The sequence below is a fragment of the Lissotriton vulgaris genome, chromosome 1_1, assembly GCF_964263255.1.
Source record: "Lissotriton vulgaris chromosome 1_1, aLisVul1.2, whole genome shotgun sequence".
NCBI classification, from domain to species: Eukaryota; Metazoa; Chordata; class Amphibia; order Caudata; family Salamandridae; genus Lissotriton; species Lissotriton vulgaris.
Genome location: NC_141685.1, coordinates 1,210,911,721 through 1,210,935,676, shown reverse-complemented (window position 1 = coordinate 1,210,935,676; position 23,956 = coordinate 1,210,911,721).

The window sequence follows — 23,956 nt, the reverse complement described above, 5'->3', positions numbered from 1 at the left end:
AGTTTTTTTCCTTTTAATAAACAGTGACACTACGTTGAGTGTCCATATACTCTGCTGGGGTCTGATGAAGCAGCACTTGAATCTATAAGAGGTGAGCTGATACACACTCACCCTGATGTTCAATTACTCTAACTGATTATACAGAGGTTTATATTCTAAATACAAACTAAGGCACACTTAGAATGTGATATGCATGAAATCACGTTGTTTTTATCACTTGTATAGATTCAAAGAGGTTGTATACGGTGAAACACACCCACTGGAATCAATAGGACCATGTACTAATATTTCCATTTGTTTTTTTGATCCTTTTTGTTTGTACTCTTGGTTGGCTGCTTTTCTCCGGGGCAACGTCCTACCGAGAGAAGAACTGGTATGTAGAACCACATCACACTCTGTAGATAGTTCTCATTTAGTCACTAGGTCCTGAGAAATCGCCAACTGATCTATTTTATAGGCGAGAAACATGTTGACCACTAAGGAGTAGAGCGTAATTTTTGTCAGATTAAAAGAAAGTAGTCGCCCTCCTTCTTCTTTTTACTTTTTAATCAGGTTGTGACCTCTCCAGAATAAAAATAGTTATAGAGGATTCCCTTACCGATTTTAACCCACACACCACATCTGCATCTTACCAGGCCCCTCACACCCACAGCACCTATACGGCAAGGAACAAAATAGCCCCTTTATGGGTGTTCGTTGAGCATTGCAGTGCCGGCTCGACAAGGAGCAGGCTCATATGATGAAGCATGACACCTAGATTGCTGAGTGTGTGAGGGTCCTAGTTCTGAAAGGAGGTATTCCCCACAGCTCTGAGTACTCACCAGGTGGCCAACTTGCCACCCAGGAGCACAGTGCCTCTTTTGTCTTCTAGTTCTACCCAGGGGAAGTACGGTGGACCTTTATCAAGCCCTCATTGTCCCCCTTATTGAGTATTCACCAGGTGGCCAAGTTGCCACCCAGGAACACCGTACCTCTTTTGTCTTCTAGCTCAGGAAGCCGCCCATTTGAATGCCTATTGAATTACTGACATTCACAAATTAATAATGGGCAAAACGTGCGTGATTACCTTCAATTTTAGTCTATTATTTTATCATTCGCTTTCCTTTGTAAACGCTTGATAACATAATAAGAAACACTCCATGAATGTTCTGGAAGTGTAATTTTTTTTTTAATAAATCTGAATTCTAGGAAATATTATAATAACAGATACAAATGTAGCTATATTTAGTATACCTTATCTAAAAATGCATGAGGGAAGTACAGACAAAACTTTCTTGAGGGCCACAAAGTATTAAGGATGCAGCACCCTAAATATATCTTGGCGGTTCCTTCATCTAATTTAGGTACTACATTCTTTATAGCTGCCTGATACAAACCAAAACAATCTTGTTTTGTTGTTTGTAACACAGGTGGTTATATAAGAAGAAAATACAGACAAACAGCTCATTTACTTCGTTTGAAGGAAGTGGCTCTTAGGGGCCACCCGGGTTACTTACAACCACCTGCTATGCCTTCCCAAGAATGAAGAGTCGGTCAGACAGTAGAGAATATAAACAGTTAGTTTATTAGCAATACTCTGCAGAGGAGTCCATCATGACCTGCACCCTAAGATGTCTGCCGAGTGACTGACCCCCAACAGCTTGTAACACAATATGATTCTTCCCAAGGGTCTTCAGTCGCGCCCACAGTGAAAAGTTACTGGCCTGAGCCGAACATGAACAAAGAAGGCACAGAGGGATGAGCTACAATTCAAGGTTACTGTGCTAACCATCAGCATCTCTTCATGTGAGAGCAAAGTTACGCACAAGGATAGGAATGTGAGGGCGGAAGAGCCTAGTCATTAGTAAATCAGAATCCACCCTTGAGCAGGGAAGGAAAAAATAGCTGAATACAGTGTTCTGCTGAGGCAAACAATAAAAATAAGGAGACCTAGTTCAGACAGAGCCTAATAGGGATTGTGAAATACAAAATGAAGTCACACTCCCTAACTGAAGCCTGCACATTACGGGGATAACTCAGTGGTTTGCATAACATGAATGCAAATGGCATCTATTTAGCCACACACTGCTAATGTAATGTAGCATGAAACAGGTGCATTGCAGGAATGGGAATTTCAAACTTAATAAGTTCAATAACAGACTCTCTCCTAAAGCTTCTAACTTCAACATCATGATTCAGTCTCCCCCCCCAAAAAAAGAATTGAATATCAAATTAGGTCCATATTATGGATTTGACCTATGATATGGATCCTAAAACACAATAAATTGATGGGATAAAAAAAAAACCTTTAACTGAGTATGCACACCTCAGCATTTCCTACACTTTCCCGTATATTAGCTCACAATGGTCTAGATGTACTAACATTAGGAATATCAATTTCCTAATTGCAAATCTCTCCAAATTGCAATTAAGGAATATCGGTACTCCTAATGTATGAAACTCTTTTGAGTTTCACTAGTGATTCCTAGTGAGTTGTAGACAGACCTACCTCAGGCAAATTAATGAGGTAGGTCACAATTTGCAACCTATTAGGAATCACAGCCACCACAGTGATGGTGACCTGCTGAGGTCAGCAAACCGCCCAGCCTGTGTATTTTTTTTTAATAAAGCAACGTTTAAAAAAAAGCTGCCTGAGTTAATTAAAAGTAAAAAGGATGTGTTTAAAAAGAAAAAAATAAACTTTGCAGTTTCATAATTTAAGAGCAGGCAGTGACCCATTGAACCCCTGCCTTCTCTTAAAAAGTATTTGTTTTCCCTTCTGAAAGGGGAAGGGGTCCCTGTGGGACTCCTTCCCATTTGCGAATGGCTTACCACTTCCTCAAGGAGTCAGAAAATATGAATGTTCTGCACTGTAATTTGGTCAAAAAACATTCATATCTCCCATTCAGATTTGGTATTTGGAAGGGATGCCCTAAACACGCCCCTTCCAAATACCAAATTGAAAGCTCTAGTTGTGCTGTTGTAGCGTGTTATCAAATCTCAATTTGTGTTTTGTACATTTGTAAAGGCATTTTTGTGGTTTGAAATATCCTGATCAGGCATTTCGGACCAAAATAATGTTTTGCACATATGTCCCTAAATCACGTCACAGAAACATATTGTACATTGGTCTGTATCCATAGAAACTCATTTGAAAATTGGCTCACTATTTGTTTTTGCTTGATAATGACCTGAAAGTGGAGCAATGCCATATTGAGGTGAGTACGAAAAGTGTAGGGAATGTTGAGATCAGCATACTAGGATGAAGTAGTTTTTGTGACATAACTATTTATATGCTTTAGTGTCTGTATTATGGGTCCAAACCATAATTTTCCATCTTTGAACATTAAAAATGTTTTTGTGAACAAAATGGTGAGGTTCAAATTGGAAGCAATAGGAGAGACTCTATTATCAAACTAAATATAGCATCCTGCCAGCCCAGGTACTCAACATATAACCACACCACATGCAGAGAGTAATTTACATGCATTTCTTCCACTGTGTGTAAGTCATAACTCAACATTCTAAGCCTGCCTTCAACTCATCTTTCAAATGCTTACTTCATAGGTCTACGGTGCAGAGAGAGAATCAACAGAGTTCCAGCATTGTGTACTTTACTAGACACTACATCTCCCGCTTTGTTAAACTAAAAGTTACAACTGTTTAAAAATAGATAAATAAGTAAATAAATAAATAAAAAATATAATTCATTAATAAATATAAATACACAGATATTAATAGCTATAAAGGCAGTTACAATTCTTCAACTAAGCGTTGTGGCACCTGAATCACATATCCTGATTACGTCATTGAAATCCAGGAACTTGCAGTCGAAGTGTCAGTGATCTGCACAGGTGAAGTAGAATTAGCAGCAAACACAGAGTCAGCAACAGTCTGTCTGGACCCAGTCTCCACACTAATATTGATGTTTGGTGAGTGATGGGCCACATTTTGAAATAAGAGGAATCTCTCGTAATGAACTTTCCAGTTTCAAAAGGAGCATCAAACTTTCTTTTTCTGTGTTGTCAGACAATGAGCACTCAATCTCCTCTGTGACATTTTTTACATGAAGTAGTCTATCAGTATATATTTTAATCTTCTGTCTTCGACCGAAGTTCGTAGCATGAATGTCTTCCTCATTCTTGTATCTGAGGTTGGTCCATTGGGGCAGCTCGGTCATCACGGCTCTTCCAAACATGAGCGGTGCAGGGCTTTCCCCTGTGGTTGAGTGAGGGGTTGAATGGAAAGTTTCAAGAGTAGTGTTTAAAGGTCAAGCTTCTCCAATGCAGCATGCTGAACAGCTTTCTTTATCAGGCATTGACAAAGAGGAGTGCTTTTTTGATGCTTTATTTTGGGGTTATTTAGAAAGTCTTTGAATTCTTGAGTATTAAAAGGTAGGCCATTGTCATATTTTAAGATTGCAAGTACACCCCATGTTTCAAAGATGCCATCACTATTTTGAATAACCTGTTTATGTGTAGTGGATGAAAGGTTTTCTACCAATGGGAGAATTTATCAACAATAACTAAACAACGATGTTCTTTGAAATCTTGAATATCAAAAGGGGGCCATTGTCAGTTTTTAGGATGCCAAGTACACCCCATGTTTTAAAGATGCATCACGTTTTTGAATAACCTTTATATGTATAGTGGATGAAAGGTTTTCTACGACTGGACAATGGGATAATTTATCAACAATAACTAAAAGATGATGTTCATTCTCAAGAAGTCCAAAAGAAATCAAAAGCAATTTTCTCCCAAGCATGATGTGGCAATTCTGACACTTGAGATGCAAAACAGTTGAATATGTGATAAGTCTTCAACACTTTTTCAACCCTTTGTCAAGATATTGAAACCATACTCAATCATGGACAGCTATCTTATTGACAACTATTCCTCGATGTTCCTCATGGGCGATGTCGCTCACTCTGGAATAACAATTTGTGTATCTCACAGAATGAGGCCTTCTTCAGTCACTGAAAGTTCATATTTAGCATTTTGTAAACTTTAAATACTCACAGTCATTTGTGAGGGGTCTAGTGATTCCTAGTGAGTTCTAGACAGACCTACCTCATGCAAATTAATGAGGTAGGTCACCATTTGCAACCTATTAGGAATCACAGCCACCACAGTGATGGTGACCTGCTGAGGTCAGCAAATCGCCCAGCCTGTGTATTTCTTTTAATAAAGCAACGTTTAAAAAAAAAGCTGCCTGTTTTAAATAAAAATAAACAGGATGTGTTTAAAAAGAAAAAATGAAACTTAGCGGTTTCATAATTTAAGAGCAGGCAGTGACCCATTGAACCTCTGCCTTCCCTTAAAAAGTATTTGTTTTCCCTTCTCAAAGGGGAAGGGGTCCCTGTGGGACTCCTTCCCATTTGCAAATGGCTTACCACCTCCTGAGGGAGTCAGAACATATGAATGTTCTGCAACTGTAATTTAGTCAAAAAACATTCTTACATCCCTTTCAGATTTGGTATTTGGAAGGGATGCCCTAAACACGCCCCTTCCAAATACCAAATTGCAAGCTCTAGTTGTGCTGTTGTAGCGTGTTATCAAATCTCAATTTGTGTTTTGTACATTTGTAAAGGCATTTTTGTAGTTTGAAATATCCTGATCAGGCATTTCGGACCAAAATAATGTTTTGCACATATGGCCCTAAATCACGTCACAGAAAAATATTGTACATTGGTCTGTATCCATAGAAACTCATTTGAAAATTGGCTCACTATTTGTTTTTGCTTGATAATTACCTGAAAGTGGAACAATGCCATATTGAGGTGAGTAAGAAAAGTGTAGGGAATGTTGAGATCAGCATACTAGGATGAAGTAGTTTTGTGACATAACTATTTATATGCTTATTGTCTGTATTATGGGTCTAAACCATAATTTTCCATCTTTGAACATTAAAAATGTTTTTGTGAACAAAATGGTGATGTTCAAATTGGAAGCGATAGGAGAGACTCTATTATCAAACTAAGTGTAGCATCCTGCTAGCCCGGGTTCTCAACATATAACCACACCACACGCAGAGAGTAATTTACATGCATTTCTTCCACTGTGTGTAAGTCATAACTCAACATTCTAAGCCTGCCTTCAACTCATCTTTCAAATGCTTACTTCATAGGTCTACGGTGTACAGGGAGAACCAAAAGAGTTCCAGCATTGTGTTATTTACTAGACACTACATCTCCCGCTTTGTTAAACTAAAAGTTACAACTGTTTAAAAATAGATAAATAAGTAAATAAATAAATTAAAAATATAATTCATTAATAAATATAAATACACAGATATTCATAGCTATAAAGGCAGTTACAATTCTTCAACTAAGCGTTGTGGCACCTGAATCACATATCCTGATTGCGTCATTGAAATCCAGGACCTTGCAGTCGAAGTGTCAGTGATCTGCACAGGTGAAGTAGAATTAGCAGCAAACACAGAGTCAGCAACAGTCTGTCTGGACCCAGTCTCCACACTAATATTGATGTTTGGTGAGTGATGGGCCACATTTTGAAATAAGACGAATCTCTCGTAATGAACTTTCCAGTTTCAAAAGGAGCATCAAACTTTCTTTTTCTGTGTTGTCAGACAATGAGCACTCAATCTCCTCTGTGACATTTTTTACATGAAGTAGTCTATCAGTATATATTTTAATCTTCTGTCTGCGACCGAAGTTCGTAGCTTGAATGTCTTCCTCATTCTTGTATCTGAGGTTGGTCCCTTGGGGCAGCTTGGTCATCACGGCTCTTCCAAACATGAGCGGTGCAGGGCTTTATCCTGTGGTTGAGTGACGGTTGAATGGAAAGTTTCAAGAGTAGTGTTTAAAGGTCAAGCTTCTCCAATGCAGCATGCTGAACAGCATTCTTTATCAGGCATTGACAAAGAGGAGTGCTTTTTTGATGCTTTATATTGGGGTTATTTAGAAAGTCTTTGAATTCTTGAGTATTAAAAGGTAGGCCATTGTCATATTTTAAGATTGCAAGTACACCCCATGTTTCAAAGATGCCATCACTATTTTGAATAACCTGTTTATGTGTAGTGGATGAAAGGTTTTCTACCAATGGACAATGGAAGAATTTATCAACAATAACTAAAAGACGATGTTCTTTGAAATCTTGAATATCAAAAGGGGGACATTGTCAGATTTTAGGATTGCAAGTAAACCCCATGTTTCAAAGATGCATCACGTTTTTGAATAATCTTTTTATGTATAGTGGATGAAAGGTTTTCTACCAATGGACAATGGGATAATTTATCAACAATAACTAAAAGATGATGTTCATTCTTAAGAAGTCCAAAAGAAATCAAAAACAATTTTTTCCCAAGCATGATGTGGCAATTCTGACACTTGAGATGCAAAACAGTTGAATATGTGATAAGTCTTCAACACTTTTTCAACCCTTTGTCAAGATATGGAAACCATACTCAATCATGGACAGCTATCTTATTGACAACTATTCCTCGATGTTCCTCATGGGCGATGTCGCTCACTCTGGAATAACAATTTGTGTATCTCGCAGAATGAGGCCTTCTTCAGTCACTGAAAGTTCATATTTAGCATTCTGTAAACTTTAAATACTCACAGTCATTTGTGAGGAGTCTAGAGTGCTGGTTCCATGAATGATGAGCAATAATGTCTTTTAACTTTAACATGTCACTATCTTGGCTCATGGTGGTGACAATTTGTTCTAGAGACTAAGCATGGGCGAAATTTGCGAATTCGCAAATTTTCCCGCAAAATTGCGGATTGTTTTGCGATTTGCCCTGGAGTACTTTCTACTGGCTAATCCAGTAAGTGCTCCCTCATTGAGTAAATGTATAGTGCTTTTACTACACTGCAGCTGCATAAAGGGCCAGAAGATGTGTCTCCAGTGACCATGTGTGCCTGTAACACAGGCACAGGCACATATGGTCACTGGAGACACAACTTCTGGCCCTTTACGTAGCTACAGTGTAGTAAAAGCACTATGAGGCAGATATACAAGCCGCTTGCGCCTCTTTTGCGCCGCAGTTGCGTCCCTTTTGTGACGCAGTGGCAGCACAAAATATGCGCCATGGTGCTGGGTATTAACAACGTGACGCATCTGAGAGATGCGTCATGTTGTAAAGCCCTGCGCCATCAGGAGGCGTTCCTGCGCAGGGGAGGGCGTTCCTGCGCAGGAACGCCTCCTAAAAGTGACTGAGTGAAATCCACAAGGTTTCACTCAGTCACTTTTAGGACAATGCTGCGTCAAAACACTGCACCTGCTTGAAGAAGGCGCAAGGCTTGATGCAGCATTGGGGAGCTAGGGCCCCCCAGAGCATTGCTGGAGCTGCATTGCGCTTGCGACGCAGATCTAGAAATGCGCTGCTTTTACGGCACAGATGTGTGATGCATCTGTGCCGTTTTTGCCACATGGTGCGCCGCATTGTAAATGTGGCGAACCATGGGTGGCGGAGCTGCGGCGCACAATAACTGGCGCATCCCTGGGGATGCGCCAGTTATTGTAAATCTGCCCCTATACATTTAGCCAATGAGGGAGCACTTACTGATTAGACAGTAGAAAGTACTCCAGTTGGGTAGAGGTATTGCACAAAAAGGTGGCATCTTCGTGGACAAACAGACAGGGCGGGATTCATTCTGCCCCCTGTTAGACTCGTTTTTTGTGCCCTTCTGCCCACTGTTAGACTGGTTTTTCCCTTGTTTTTCTGCCCTTCTGCCCTCTGTTCGACCCGTTTTTCCCTTGTTTTTCTGCTCTCCTGCCCCCTGTTAGACTCATTTTTTGTGCCCTTCTGCCCTCTGTTATTCCCTTGTTCTTGTGCCCTTCTCCCCTCTGTTAGACTCATTTTTTGTGCCCTTCTGCCCTCTGTTAGATTCGTTTTTGTGCCTTTCTGTCCCCTGTTAGACTGCTTTTGTGCCCTTCTGCCCTCTGTTAGACTTGTTTTTCCCTTGTTTTTCTGCCCTTCTGTCCTCTGTTAGACTGGTATTTTGTGCCCTTCTGCGCTCTATTAGACTCGTTTTTCCCTTGTTTTTCTGCCCTTTTGCCCTTTGTTAGACTGATTTTTGTGCCTTTCTGTCCTCTGCATCACCACATCATCACTCAGCACTACCCCAGCATCACTCATCACCACCACATTATCACTCAGCACCACCACATTATCACTCAGCACCACCACAGCACCACTCAGCACCACCACAGCATCAACCATTACCACCACAGCACCACTCAGCACCACCACAGCACCACTCATTGCCACCACAGCATCACTCAGCACCGCCGCAGCATCACTCAGCACCACCACATTATCACTCAGCACCACCACAGCACTACTCAGCACCACCACAGCATCACTCAGTACCACTACAGCATCACTCAGCACAACCACAGCACCAATCAGCACCACCACAGCACCACTCAGCGCCACCACAGCATCACTCAGCACCACCACAGCATCACTCAGCACCACCATATTATCACTCAGCAGCACCACTCAGCACCACCACTCAGCTCCACCACAGCATCAATCAGCACCACTCAGCACCACCCCAGCGTCACTTAGCACCATCCCAGTATCACTCAGCACCACCACAGCACCACTAAGCATCACCACAGCACCACTCAGCACCACCACAGCACCACTCTGCGCCACCCCAGCATCAATCTGCGCAACCATTCAACAACAACTGGTTCAAATATGTTCTCTCAATGTTTCAAGCTTTATTACAAATGTCACAACAGATGTTAATATTTCACTTCTGTTCTTGGATTTTAGTCACAATAAAATACACATAATCTTCACAAAAGTTATTTACAAAAGTTTAAGCTATTGCCAATATAAATTAAAATCACTTTTATTTAAGTATTAATTATTTAAAAAAATTAAAAGCCATTGTAATTTGTAATATCAATACATCTAAGTCACGTAAATACAAAAGATGTTACACTTACATTACAAATGCTATAGGTGTCATATTTGCGAAAGTTATAACTATTGGCATTGTAAATGACAAAACTATTAATTTAGCTATTTTCAAAACCAACAAATAAATTAAAAAAATAGTCATTTACAAGACCAACAGCTCAAACTTTCCTAATGCGAGACCTATTGCATTGCAAATGCTTGTTTTTATATCTGTCAGTGCTTCCTGTTGAGGTTTAATTTTCGTGACAGGTGCCTAATTGCCTTCTTGTAACTATTCTCTGACCCTGCTTCGAGGGTCAGAGCAGGGTCAGAGAATAGTTGCAAGTAGGCAACGAGGCGCCAGGAAGCACTTACAGGCTTACAGCAGCAGGTCCCCAAGTTGAAGTTAATTTCTTTGTAACCCTTTTGTAAAAGGATACAAAAAATTAGCTACAACTTTTGCACCTGCTGCTGTAACCCTGTAAGTGTTTGGTTAAAACTTCGTTCCTGCTGATTTGCGGATTTTACCCCGATTTCGCGAGATTTGCAGATCGCGAAATCGCGGAAAATCCGCAAATTTTGCGAGCGGAACGAATTTTCAGCCCATGCTTACTAAGTATGGGCGAAATTTATTTTGCGTTCTGCAAATTCCCGCGAAATCGAATTAGTGCGAATTTGCGGATTTTTGTTTTTTGCGTGTTCGCAGAGTTTTTTGTGTGTTCGCGGGTTTTTTTGCGTGTTCGCGGGGCTTTTTGCGTGTTCGCGGGCCGCATGCATGGCGAAGTTAACCATGCGGTCGTGTATGGGCACAGCACCCTCTGGTTCACCACTGCCACCCTCTGGTTCATCACTGCCACCCTCTGGTTCACTACTGCCACCCTCTGGTTCACCCCTGCCACCCTCTGGTTCACCAATGCCACCCTCGGGTTCGGCACTGCCACTCTCTGGTTCACCCCTGCCACCCTCTGGTTCAGCACTTTCACCCTTTGGTTGACCACTGCCACCCTCTGGTTCACGATTGCCACCCTCTTGTTCATCACAGCACCTCTGGTTCACCACTGCCACCCTCTGGTTAACCACTGTCACCCTCTCGTTCAGCACTTCCACCCTATGGTTCACCACTGCCACCCTCTGGTTCACCCCTGCCACCCTCTGGTTCACCACTGCCACCCTCTGGTTCATCACAGCACTCTCTGGTTCACCCCTGCCACCCTCTGGTTCAGCACTGTCACCCTCTGGTTCACCACTGCCTCCCTTTGGTTTACGACTGCCACCCTCTGGTTCATCACAGCACCTCTGGTTCACCACTGCCACCCTCTGGTTAACCACTGTCACGCTCTGGTTCAGCACTGCCACTCTCTGGTTCACCACTGCCACTCTCTTGTTCACCACTGCCACCCTCTGGTTCACCCGTGACACCCTCTGGTTCACCACTGCCACCCTCTGGTTCACCCCTGCCACCATCTGGTTCATCACTGCCACCCTCTGGTTCAACCCTGCCACCCTCTGGTTCACCCCAACCATGCGGTCGTGTATGGGCACAGCACCCTCTGGTTCACCCCTGCCACCCTCTGGTTCAGCACTGCAACCCTCTGGTTCAGCACTGCCACCCTCTGGTTCAGCACTGTCACCCTCTAGTTCACCCCTGCCACCCTCTGGTTCATCACTGTCACCCTCTGGTTCATCACTGCCACCATCTGGTTCACCACTGCCACCCTCTACCGAGACCTTTTGTGATGCAGCGGCAGCACAAAAGATGCGCCATGGTGCTGGGTTTTAACAACGTGACGATTCTGAGAGATGCATCATGTTGTAAAGCCCTGCGCCATCAGGAGGCGTTCTGGCGCAGGGGAGGGCGTTCCTGCACAGGAACGCTTCATAAAAGTGGCTGAGTGAAATCTACAAGATTTCACTCATTTACTTTTAGGCCAATACTGCGTCAAAACCCTGCGCCTGCTTGAAGCAGGTGAAAGACTTGATGCAGCATTGGGGAAATAGGGCCCCCCGGAGCATTGCTGGAGCTGCGTTGCAAGCGCAACGCAGCTCCAGCAATGCGCTGCTTTTACGGCACAGATACGTGACGCATCTGTGCCGTTTTTGGCACATGGTGTGCCACATTGTAAATGTGGCGCACCATGGGTGGCCGAGCTGCGGCGCACAATAACTGCTGCATCCCTGGGGATGCACCAGTTATTGTAAACCTGCCCCTATACATTTAGCCAAAGAGGGAGCACTTACTGATTAGACAGTAGAAAGTCCTCCAGTTGAGTAGAGGTCCTGCACAAAAAGGTGGCATCTTCGAGGACAAACACGCAGGGCGGGATTCATTTTGCCCCCTGTTAGACTCGTTTTTTGTGTGCCCTTCTGCCCTCTTTTAGACTGGTTTTTCCCTTGTTTTTCTGCCCTTCTGCCCTCTGATAGACTCGTTTTCCCTTGTTTTTCTGCCCTTTTGCCCCCTGTTAGACTCGTTTTTTGTGCCCTTCTACCCTCTGTTAGACTCATTTTTGTGCCTTTCTTCCCCGTTAGACTCGTTTTTTGTGCCCTTCTGCCCACTGTTAGACTCGTTTTTCCCTTGCTTTTCTGCCCTTCTGTCCTCTGTTAGACTGTTTTTTGTGCCCTTCTGCTCTCTGTTAGACTCGTTTTTCCCTTGTTTTTTTGACCTTCTGCCCTTTGTTAGACTGCTTTTTGTGCCTTTCTGCCCTCTGCATCACCACATCATCACTCACCGCTACACCAGCATCACTCAGCACCACCACAGCACCACTCAGCACCAGCACAGCACCACTAAGCGCCACCACAGCATCACTCAGCGCCACCACAGCATCACTCAGCGCCACCACAGCATCACTCAGGGCCACCACATTATCACTCAGCACCACCACAGCACCACTCAGCACCACCGCAGCATCACTCAGCACCACCACAGCATCACTCAGCACCACCACAGCACCAATTAGCACCACCACAGCACGACTCAGTGTCACCACAGCATCACTCAGCACCACCACAGCATCACTCAGCACCACCACATTATCACTCAGCACTACCACAGCACCACTCAGCACCACCACAGCATCACTCAGCACCACCACAGCACCACTCAGCACCACCCCAGCATCATTCAGCACCATCCCAGTATCACTCAGCACCACCACAGCACTACTCAGCATCACCACAGCACCACTCAGCACCACCACAGCACCACTCAGCGCCACCCCAGCATCAATCTGCACAACCATTCAACAACAACTGGTTCAAATGTGTTCTCTCAATATTTTAAACTTTATTACAAATGTCACAAAAAGATGTTAATATTTCACTACTGTTCTTGGATTTTCGTCACAATAAAATACACTGAACATAATCTTCACAAAAGTTATTTACAAAAGTTTAAGCTTTTGCCATTATAAATTAAAATCACTTTTATTTAAGTTTTAATTATTTAAAAAAAGTTAAAAGCCATTGTAATTTGTAATATCAATACAGCTAAGTCACGTAAATACAAAACATGTTGCATTACAAATGCTATAGGTGTCACATTTGCGAAAGTTATAACTATTGGCATTGTAAATGACAAAGCTATTAATTTAGCTATTTTCAAAACCAACACATAAATAAAAAAAATTGTCATTTACAAGACCAATAGCTCAAACTTTCCTAATGCGAGACCTATTGCATTGCAAATGCTTGTTTTTATATCTGTCAGAGCTTCCTGTTGAGGTTTAATTTTCATGACAGGCGCCTCATTGCCTACTTGTAACTATTCTCTGACCCTGCTTCAAGGGTCAGAGCAGGGTCAGAGAATAGTTGCAAATAGGCAACGAGGCGCCAGGAAGAACTTACAGGCTTACAGCAGCAGGTGCCCAAGTTGAAGTTAATTTCTTTGTAACCCTTTTGTAAAAGGTTACAAAAAATTAGCTTCAACTTTTGCACCTGCTGCTGTAACCCTGTAAGTGCTTGGCTGAAAATTCGTCCCCGCTGATTTGCGGATTTTAATGCGATTTCGCGAGATTCGCGGATCGGGAAATCGCGGAAAATCCGCAAATTCCGCGAGCGGAACGAATTTTCAGCCCATGCTTAGATAAAACCGAAGATAAAACCAGTGAAACACGTAGAGTGCCATTTCACGCAGGGATACACAAACTGATAGAAACTGCTCAGAGCACATTCAACTGCCCTCTTACCAGTTTTGCAAAAATCAAGCCAGTGCGAACATTTTGTTTGGGTATGGAAAATAATAAAACAAAGTCAATAAACTTAACTTACCTTACCTTCCGCTTCCCGCCTTCAAGTTAGCTCCAACTCCAGACGTCCTGTTGTTGAATTCGTCGTCACGCAGGAAGCCAGGCAGCCTCCCTCCCCTCCACCACAGCACAGCGCTGTGATTGGTTCGGCCGGCTGCCCCAACACCACGTCATTTCTCTGAATGCTGCAGCATACAGAGAACAGGGAGAGTGGGAGGGGTTACTCGAGGGCAGGGGGGAGCGTCTTGCCCGCTGTTATTAATACAGTTAATACTGTCTGTTTGGACAGCCTCTCAGGCTGCCCAAACAGACAGTATTAACAACAGTGGGGAAAGCCACTTCACCCTGCCCTCGAGTAACCCCTCCCACTCTCTCAAGCAGGAACTTCTGCTTTCTCGCCGTGCGAGAAGGCTGAAACAAATGGTAGTTCTCTACTATTTGTTTCTGCCTTCTCGCACGGCGAGAAAGCAGTGGGGGGGCGCCCAAACGCCCCATGGATGATCCGCCACTGAATAGTTCTCTGTATCATCCAACCCTAGGTGGCAAAACCTGACTGTGCAGACCTCTGACTATACGTAGTGGGGTTGGACTTGTGTAGCCATGTAAGGGGAGTGCTAGGTCTAGAAAGACCGTGCTGTCCAACTTACCGGCATTCCGGTCCATGTCCTGCAGGATGTGGGAGTCCCGGCGAGAGAACAAATCACAACCAGGACAGCTCAGATCAGAAAGAACACGCCTAACGTGACCCAGCCATAATGACCATGGGCAATGTAGTTCCCTGGTCCTAGGGCATGCACACATGGAAATTCCTACTACTGAGAAATGGACGGGAGCTAAAAATAAACTGTTATGGAGGCAAGGTGAGGGGGAGTGTGGAGTAATACTGTATCATGATAGCTGCCAAGGTTTCAGATGACTTTGTGTGAATATGGGTGTCAGGTCTTGTAAAGATGCTGAACGTATATTGAGGACCAATACTACACAGGTGATTGTGTTTTGTATATCTAGGTTCCTATATGACTTTTTCTTGATCAGAAAGAAGGCTGGGCTCAAACTATAGTGCAATTGAACTGTTTATCTAACTTTTGTCTTGTAAATACTAAGTGCTGCTAATATATTTTAAACTGGTTTTTAAACAAATTGTATTATATTTATGAAAGTAAATTGTATGTTTTCAGGACATAATTTATAAAGCTGAGAAATTGTATATCTTTTTTTCCCCAAATTTTTGTAAATGGACTATGGAGTTAATAATAACATGTAATGTTTTATATTGTGCTTTTATGGCTAATGTTAGCCGAAATAAAGTTGAAACGAACAAACGAACGTATCATCATAGCTGCCAAGGTTTCAGATGACTTTGTGTGACATTTTCATAATTTCAGTGACATTTCAATGACTATGAGTGACACTTTTTCGCGAGCAAATGAAACATACAGGGAAACATATAAATATCAGAAATTACACCCATTTGAGCAACAAGAAACTTTAAGAGGTCACTGAAGATACAACATGATTCATCTCAAATTATTTAATCCATTCATTCACTCTTTGTGATGTAACAAGTTAACCTACACGCATGACAACTTTGTGCGTTTCAAATGTGTGAAATATAAACTAAGAAATCTATGTCTCCGACTCATTTTGGTGTAAACTAATTAGAATTACAGCCTACTACTGTTAAAATATATGCCAGCAGCGTTCAGAGTGAACTTCAGTACAGAATGGAAGAAACTTAGTGCACGACTCCCCCAGGCTGCCAGCTCACAAGTGCCTGGAGGAGCGAGTCTGCCTGGCAGAGCGCTTCACTGGTGACATCGCAGTGGTGCTTGTGCTGAGGGCTCGTCTCAGGGCTGCTGTAAATCCACCTGCATGAGAGTCTGCTAGCTGCAGACATGACGTTGTTAGAGTTGTCACTCTGATATCTGGTGCTAGGATGCAGAATACCAACTGCTCTCTTGACCTGGCCACGGCAGGCTCGAGCACACCAGTATAGAGTACATTCACTGCTGCTTCCTGCTGCAAAGCTAGTGGGCCTTTGGTGAGGGGCTGGAATGTTTGCCTCGTGGCAATTCTAAATCACTGTGCAGCATAGTCACAGGACAGGCACGCCTTGCCAGAACATATCGACAGGCAAGGTGCTGCCTCATGAATCCACATGTGCCTGGCACTGTCTGCAGGAGATGGCAATTATCTTATCACCAATTGAGCGGCCACGAGCGCCGATAAGACATGGGCTAACACGGCTACCAATAATAATGTATGCTTTCTTTTGCCTGTGCCAGAACCCAGGCCCAAGTGAAATAAACAACATAATGCACGCATCCCCAACATAAATACTAGTTATGACAGTGCGAGCCCCAAGCTAAATGTTAACTCTAGTGTGACTTTAAGTCAGCCCAATTGACCAACTACTATACGCCGGGCTCTGAGTCAACTCAACAATGGTTGTTAGTTAAAACGTCATCAGAAGGATGAAAGGAACAGTCAGTTCTGCTGAAACCTCAACTCAAAACTGATCTGCAGTAAATTATTTGAAATTTGTAGAACGTAGATAAATAGTGCCTTGAGGCAGCCTTTGAGTTTACACATTGTGAGAGCTGCAGACGTCGGCACATGGCCAAGTGCCAAGATGCAACTCAGTGTGGCGCTGTACTCGTCTTTCCTCACTCACTCTCCTCAAGAGCTGTCGCATGTGCAGTTTCACTGCCTCAGGTATATAGCAAGCCCCTGCACACCCACTTCCAAAATACATATCTTCCGGTCGGGAGATAAGCCGAGCCAGAAGGAAAACCGGATATTTCCATTACAATTTATTTTTTAATTGCAGAAAGCGAACTTATTGAGTGAGTCACTGCATCTCATGAGGCCAGCAAGTCAAAGTTATCATTGAGAAAGACAGACAGCCTGACTAAAAGGTAATCATAATAAATAACAAACTATAACAGACTCGGATGGCTAGTGCTATAACATGAACATACTTCAACTTTACCACCGCGCCAATCAAGGGTTTGCCGCCAGGCTCCTGAGTCCTCCACAGACTTAGAGACAAGCACAACAGCGCAGAGCACAATAGTATTTTGGATTAAAAAATGTTGTTCTTTCCATTATTATATTTTGTCTAAGCCTGTATTTATGTCCTACAGACATCTTCCTGGGTTGGGGTGCGTGCATTATGTTGTTTATTTCACTTGGGCCCGGGTTCTGGCGCAGGCAAAAAAAGCATACATTATTATTGGTAGCCGTGTCAACCTATGTCTTATCGGCGCTCATGGCTGCTCAATTTGTGATAAGAAGATTGCCATCTCCTGCAGACAGTGCCAGGCACATGTGGCTTCATGAGCAGCACCTTGCCTGTCGATATGTTCTGGCAAGGCGTGCCAGTTCTGTGACTACCCTGCACGGTTATTTAGAATTGCCACGAGGCAGACATTCGAGCCCCTACCCAAAGGCCCACTAGATTTGCAGCAGGAAGCAGCAGTTAATGTACTCTTTACTGCTGTGCTCACCAAAGGCCCACTAGATTTGCAGCAGGCAGCAGCAGTGAATGTACTCTTTACTGGTGTGCTCGAGCCTGCCGTGGCCAGTGTTATGTTGTGTCTTCTTACCTGCCTTCCTCCTTCCTACATTGTAGTCCCTCTTGCTTAGAATAGGAATGTTCCTATGTTCTTAGAATAGGAATGTGCGTGTGATTCCAGGTCAGTTACGACCTGAAGCTGTTGGTGGATGAGGCGAATAAACTGGACTCCTGATCTACACTTTGTTTCCTCTTTAATTCAATTTGGGAAACACCACATTATTATTGGCGACGATCCTACCTCACATCGCCTCAACACGCAGCTGTCCTCTTCTTGAAGTACCTCCCCAGCGGCTGTATTCTTTGGAAGGAAGCGAAGTCTTCCCAGCGGCTGAATCGACGATTTAAAATGAAGAAAGAAAACTCCTTGATCTGGTGAGGAGTACGGAGGGAGGTTAAAAAAAAAAAATAAGGGGACGTAAAAGAAGGAAAATAATCAACGCGCATTGTTTGTTAGTTGAGCCGTTAAATGCGCTCGCGCTGCTCGCTTTTCTATGCGCGAGAGATTTCAGCGCGTGCAGCAGGAAGGCTTCATGCGGTTCAGTGACGTAACACGCAACGCGTGAAGGAAGTCACCTTGCGTTTCAAGCCTCGTTGCGCTCAGTGTCTAACGCGCATTTAAAAAAAAAGAGAACTCTGATTGTTGTCTTTGCTTTGCGCATAAGTTAAAAGAACGTAGAGTGAAAGAACATTCGTTTTTCTTTGGAAGAAACACAGATATTGAGAAAAGAACCCTGATTGTCTTTGGGAACAGAGTAAAAGAACGTTTCTGAAAAAATAGAACGTGTCTTTATAAAAAAAAAAAGAGGATGATCTCACAAAGCCTGCTCTACTGTGATTAAAAAAAAAAAGGTAGACAAAGAGAAGCTGTTTTTTTTCAACACAACTAAATCTTTATTAATGACATTTCTTTATAAAAGAAAATAAAGAAAAGCTTTTTAAGGACACAATAAAGGATAAGGAGAAGAAAGACTATATACTATATATAAAATAAAAAAGGAAAAGAAAAGAAGTTAAAAATATGCAGAATGTCACACAACCAGCATTCTTTTTGATAAGTCCAGGTGAACCTAGCGTGAAATGGCAGAAATGGAAGAAGATTTTTGCGAATTATGCGAGAGTGTGTGGCACAAACCTGAGTGCAGAAAGGAAGCTTTCTTTACTCTTACACTGTCTAGGTGGTGAAGGACAGGACGTACTAGAACACTTGCCGGAGCTCACAGCAGCGGAACAGAGAAACTTAAACGAGTACGAAATAGCCATAGAGCAATTAGATCGTCACTATCTTCCAAGATTGAGCACAATAATCGAGAGATACCATTTTGGCTTGAGAGGTCAGAAGAGAGATGAGTCTGTAGAAGACTACGTGTCCGCTCTAAGAAAATTGGCGTCTTCATGTAAATTTGGACAAACATTAGAAGAAAGGATAAGAGATCAGTTTGTCTTAAAATGTGCTCATGACAGCATTCGTAAAGAGTTATGGCTAAAGGATGAACCACCCCTAGAGGAAGTACTTGTGATAGCAAAACAAGTCGAACACATGACCAAATGTGTAGATGAACTGAAAGGAGAAAAAGAGAAAACAGTGGAACCTGAGAAGAAAGCCGAATCCAAAGTAGAGGAAGTAGTTTGTCAAGTTCAGAAAGAGGGAAAAGAAGACAGTGGGAGAAATGACAATATGACGAATAGATATAATCCGAATTTTAATATGTCTAACAAATTTTCTTGTTTCAGGTGTGCTAATCCCGGACATTTAGCTAACTCACCAAATTGTCCTGCCTTGAAAGTTATTTGTAATGAATGTGGGAGAAGAGGTCATTTTTCAAAATGTTGTAGGACAAAAGGTAATAAAAGGGATAATACGTACAAGAAATGGGCACAACCACAGGTAAAAACGGTTACGTTTCAGGTTAGTGATGGAGTATTAGAATACCCCACACATTTAGTTAAAGTAGATGATGCCATGATTGAATTTAAATTTGATTCTTGTTCCCAGATCACCATGATTGATGAAGAGCTTCTGCACAAAACCTTTGGGAAAAATGTAAAGCTGTTCAAAAGTGACATCTTACCGCTAGGGTATGGCAGTAAACCCATTAAGATTTTAGGTTATTTTACTGCCACTATGGAATTAGGATGTAAAATCATTCCTGGAAAAATTTATGTTACCAATTTTGGGGATGCACTAATTAGTTGGCGTGACCAACGTGATCTTGGAGTCACACTTGATCCTAATGCCACACCTCAGGTGAGAATTCAGGAGGTGGAAAATCTTGCTGACATGTTTTCTGGAAAATTTCCATCTGTGTTTGAAGACAAGTTGGGATGTTTAATTGGCTATAAGCATTGTATCAAGCTTAAGAAAAATGCTATCCCCATAGTAGCGAAGGTTAGAAGGATTCCACTAGCGGAACAGGTAAAGGTACAAGAAGAGATAGAAAAGTTAGTTTCAAATAACATTATAGAGCCTGTAGAAGCCACGGAATGGTTGGCTCCCATTGTGGTTGCGAAGAAGCCAACTGGTGAGATTCGTTTGTGCATTGACCTAAGAGCGTTAAACAAAGAGGTGGTGGTGGACAGATTTCCGTTACCCAACATAGATGAAATTGTAGGCACATTAGAGGGTGCGAAATACTTCACTACCCTGGATCTGGCATCTGCCTACCACCAGGTAGAACTAGACACTTCTTGTCAGGACTTAACTGCATTTGTAACACCGATGGGTACTTTTAAGTTCAAAAGGATGCCCTTTGGATTGATATCAGCTGCCTCGGTTTTCCAGCGAATTATGACACACATACTTAAAGGTCTTCTTGGGGTAAAATGTTACCAGGATGATCTTCTAGTGTATGGGTCGGACTTGCAGGAACACAATGAGCGTGTGTGTGAAGTGTTGAGAAGACTGGCTGATTCTGGTTTGACTCTTAAGAAAGAGAAGTGTAAATTTGGCTTAGAAGAAGTAAATTACCTAGGGCACTGCATTAAGAGTCAAGGTGTTTTTCCAAAATCGGATTTGGTTGCTTCCATCAGTAATGTTGCAGAACCTATCAATAGAGAAGAGTTATTGTCCTTCTTAGGGATGGTAGAATTTTATGGGAAGTTTATTGTACATTTTGCGGACAAGACAAAGAACATGAGGAGACTCACTGGGAAAAGTGTCATTTTTGTCTGGTCAGATGAGTGTAAGAAGGAATTTGAGGGAATAAAAGAGGAATTAAAGAAAGCTCCGTCCTTGCAGGCATTTGTTCCTGGTTTACCTACGTTCATTTTTACTGATGCAAGTGAAAAGGGATTAGGGGCGGTGTTGGTACAAAATAAACAAGACCATGAGTCTTTAATTGCATGTGCATCCAGGTCCCTTCGTGGTCCAGAGTTAAACTACTCTGTAATCGAAAAGGAGTCATTAGCGATATATTGGGCACTAAAAAAGTTCAAGAATTTAGTTTGGGGGACTAAATTTATTGTCAAATCTGAGCATAAGCCTTTGAAAGAAGTATTTTGTAAAAAAGGACTAGACTCTATTTCTTCGCGGATAAGAAGATGGATCATATCGTTACAGGAGTTTGACTTCGAAGTCCAGTATTTACCTGGTGTGTCTAACAAGGCTGCTGATTGTTTTTCTAGATTGGTTAAAAGTGATGATACGGGGTACGAAGATGACTATGTTGATGAAGATGAATATTTAAATGTTTGTGAGGTCACAGAGGGTGTTGTAAGTAAAGAAGAGTGGAAAGAGGAATTGTCAAAGGATGAGGAGTTGGTTAAGGTAATGTCCTTATTAAAAGATAACAAGCGTCTGGACAAACCTTGGTCTCTTGTTTCTCATGAACTTTCAATTTCAGATGACATGCTAACTCGTGGGTTGAGACTCATACCTCCTTTCGCTTTAAGGAAAAAATTGCTCTCTCATGCACACTCTGGCCATTTGGGGATAGTAAAAACCAAGGAGATGGTTCGTACTCAGTTTTGGTGGCCAGGAATGGACTTAGAAATAGAACGTTTGGTGAGGGAGTGTGTGGAATGCTGTGCAAGTGATAAGATCCTAAAAGTCAGGCAAATGCCCATGGTATGTAGGGAGTTACCCAATCATCCCTGGGATGAATTAGCAATTGACATTTTAGGGCCTCTTACGGGTGTTTCTGACACTCCCTATCTGATAGTCTTAATTGACTTGTATTCACGGTGGATTGAGGTTCGTGCAGTCAGTGAAATTACTTCTAATTCTGTCATCAAGTTTTTATCGGACATATTCTTGAGAGAGAGTTTCCCTAATAGTTTACTGTCAGATAACGGTCCTCAGTTCTGTTCTAGTGTCTTTGAAGACTATCTTAAAAAATGTGGAATAGTACACAAGAGAACATCGTTATATCACCCTGAAACAAATGGTGCAGTTGAGAGGGTCAACCGTACATTGAAAGAGTGCATTCAGCTCGCAAGAGCTAGTGGCTTGGATTGGAAGGATGCATTAAGGGAAAGAATAGACGCTTATCGTTACTCCCCTCACTCGACCACTGGAAAATCTCCCTTTGAGCTATTTAGAGGTAGAGTTCCGAACACGATGTGGTGTCCAGGTTGGATGAACATGAAGAAGGGTTTTGTGGATAATCATGTGGGTGCTTGGAGGGAGAGAGAAATTGAGAAACAAACTTGTAGGAAGGCATATTTTGACAAAGTTAAATGTGTTAAATTTCATGAAGTAAAGGTAGGTGACCTTATAAGAATAAAGGCACCTGTAGGGAGACGGCCGTGGTCCAAGTATACCAATGTTAGGCCTGTCATTAAAGTTTTTGGTAATGCCGTCAAGACACAAGATGGGAGGATTTGGAACAAGAGTCGAGTTGTAGTTGTTAAGTCTAGGAACCTTTCTCAGTCTGACTCTGATATTACATCTAATCTGTTTGGCATAAGCAATTCTTCTCGCTCTTGTCACAACTCTCCACCCAGTTCTCGCATGAGGAGTCAAAGGTTACGCAGTGCTCCAATGTACATGAAAGATTATGTGTAAGTTATGTTCACTGGTTTCTGCTTATTCATCTGTTTCTTTTATCTCCTTTGCCTACTTAATTTTCTGTTCACTATGTTTTGGTAAAGAAGGGAGATGTGTTATGTTGTGTCTTCTTACCTGCCTTCCTCCTTCCTACATTGTAGTCCCTCTTGCTTAGAATAGGAATGTTCCTATGTTCTTAGAATAGGAATGTACGTGTGATTCCAGGTCAGTTACGACCTGAAGCTGTTGGTGGATGAGGCGAATAAACTGGACTCCTGATCTACACTTTGTTTCCTCTTTAATTCAATTTGGGAAACACCACAGCCAGGTCAAGAGAGCAGTTGGTATGCTGCATCCTAGCGTCAGATATCAGAGTGAGAACTCTAACAACGTCATGTCTGCAGCTAGCAGACTCTCATGCAGGTGGATTTACAGCAGCCCTGAGACGGGCCCTCAGCACAAGCACCACTGCGACGTCACCAGTAAAGCGCTCTGCCAGGCAGACTCACCCCTCCAGGCACTTGTGAGCTGGCAGCCTGGGGAGTCATGCCCTAAGTCTCTCTGATTCTGTACTGAAGTTCACTCTGAACGCTGCTGGCATATGTTTTCACAGTAGTAGACCATAATTCCAATTAGTTTACGCCAGTCAGAGACATAGATTTCTTAGTTTATATTTCACTCATTTGAAACGCACAAAATTGTCATGCGTGTAGGTTAACTTGTTACATCCAAAAAGAGTGAATGAATGCATGAAATCATTTGAGATTAATCATGTTGTCTCTTCAGTGACCTCTTAAAGTTTCTTGTTTCTCAAATGGGTATAATTTCTGATATTTATATGTTTTCCTATATGTTTAGTTTGCTCGCGAAAAACTGTCACTCAAAGTCATTGGAATGTCACTCATAATTACACTGAAATTATGAAAATGTCACACATAGTCATCTGAAACCTTGGCAGCAATGCCACTGCAAACGGTGTTCCTTAACTCCGTGATGTGAAAGTCACTGGCTCAGGCTGCTGCACTCTCATTCGGGCCAGCAAGCTCCCGGCTCGGAAATAAGTTTTCGCTGACAGCCATTAAATGATTCTGCCCCACAGTGCGGGCGTCCTAGCCGTGCAGCAGGTACGATGAACAGCGGTGTTGCAAGGCAACCAAGCCCCATGATTACCGCGCTGTCCGCAGCGCTAACCTTTGTCAGCCGGCCTCCCCCTCCAATTTAATTAAATTTAACTCCTGGCGCGCACCTTGTCAGCAGGACGTGACGTCGTGTCCCCATATGGCCCCA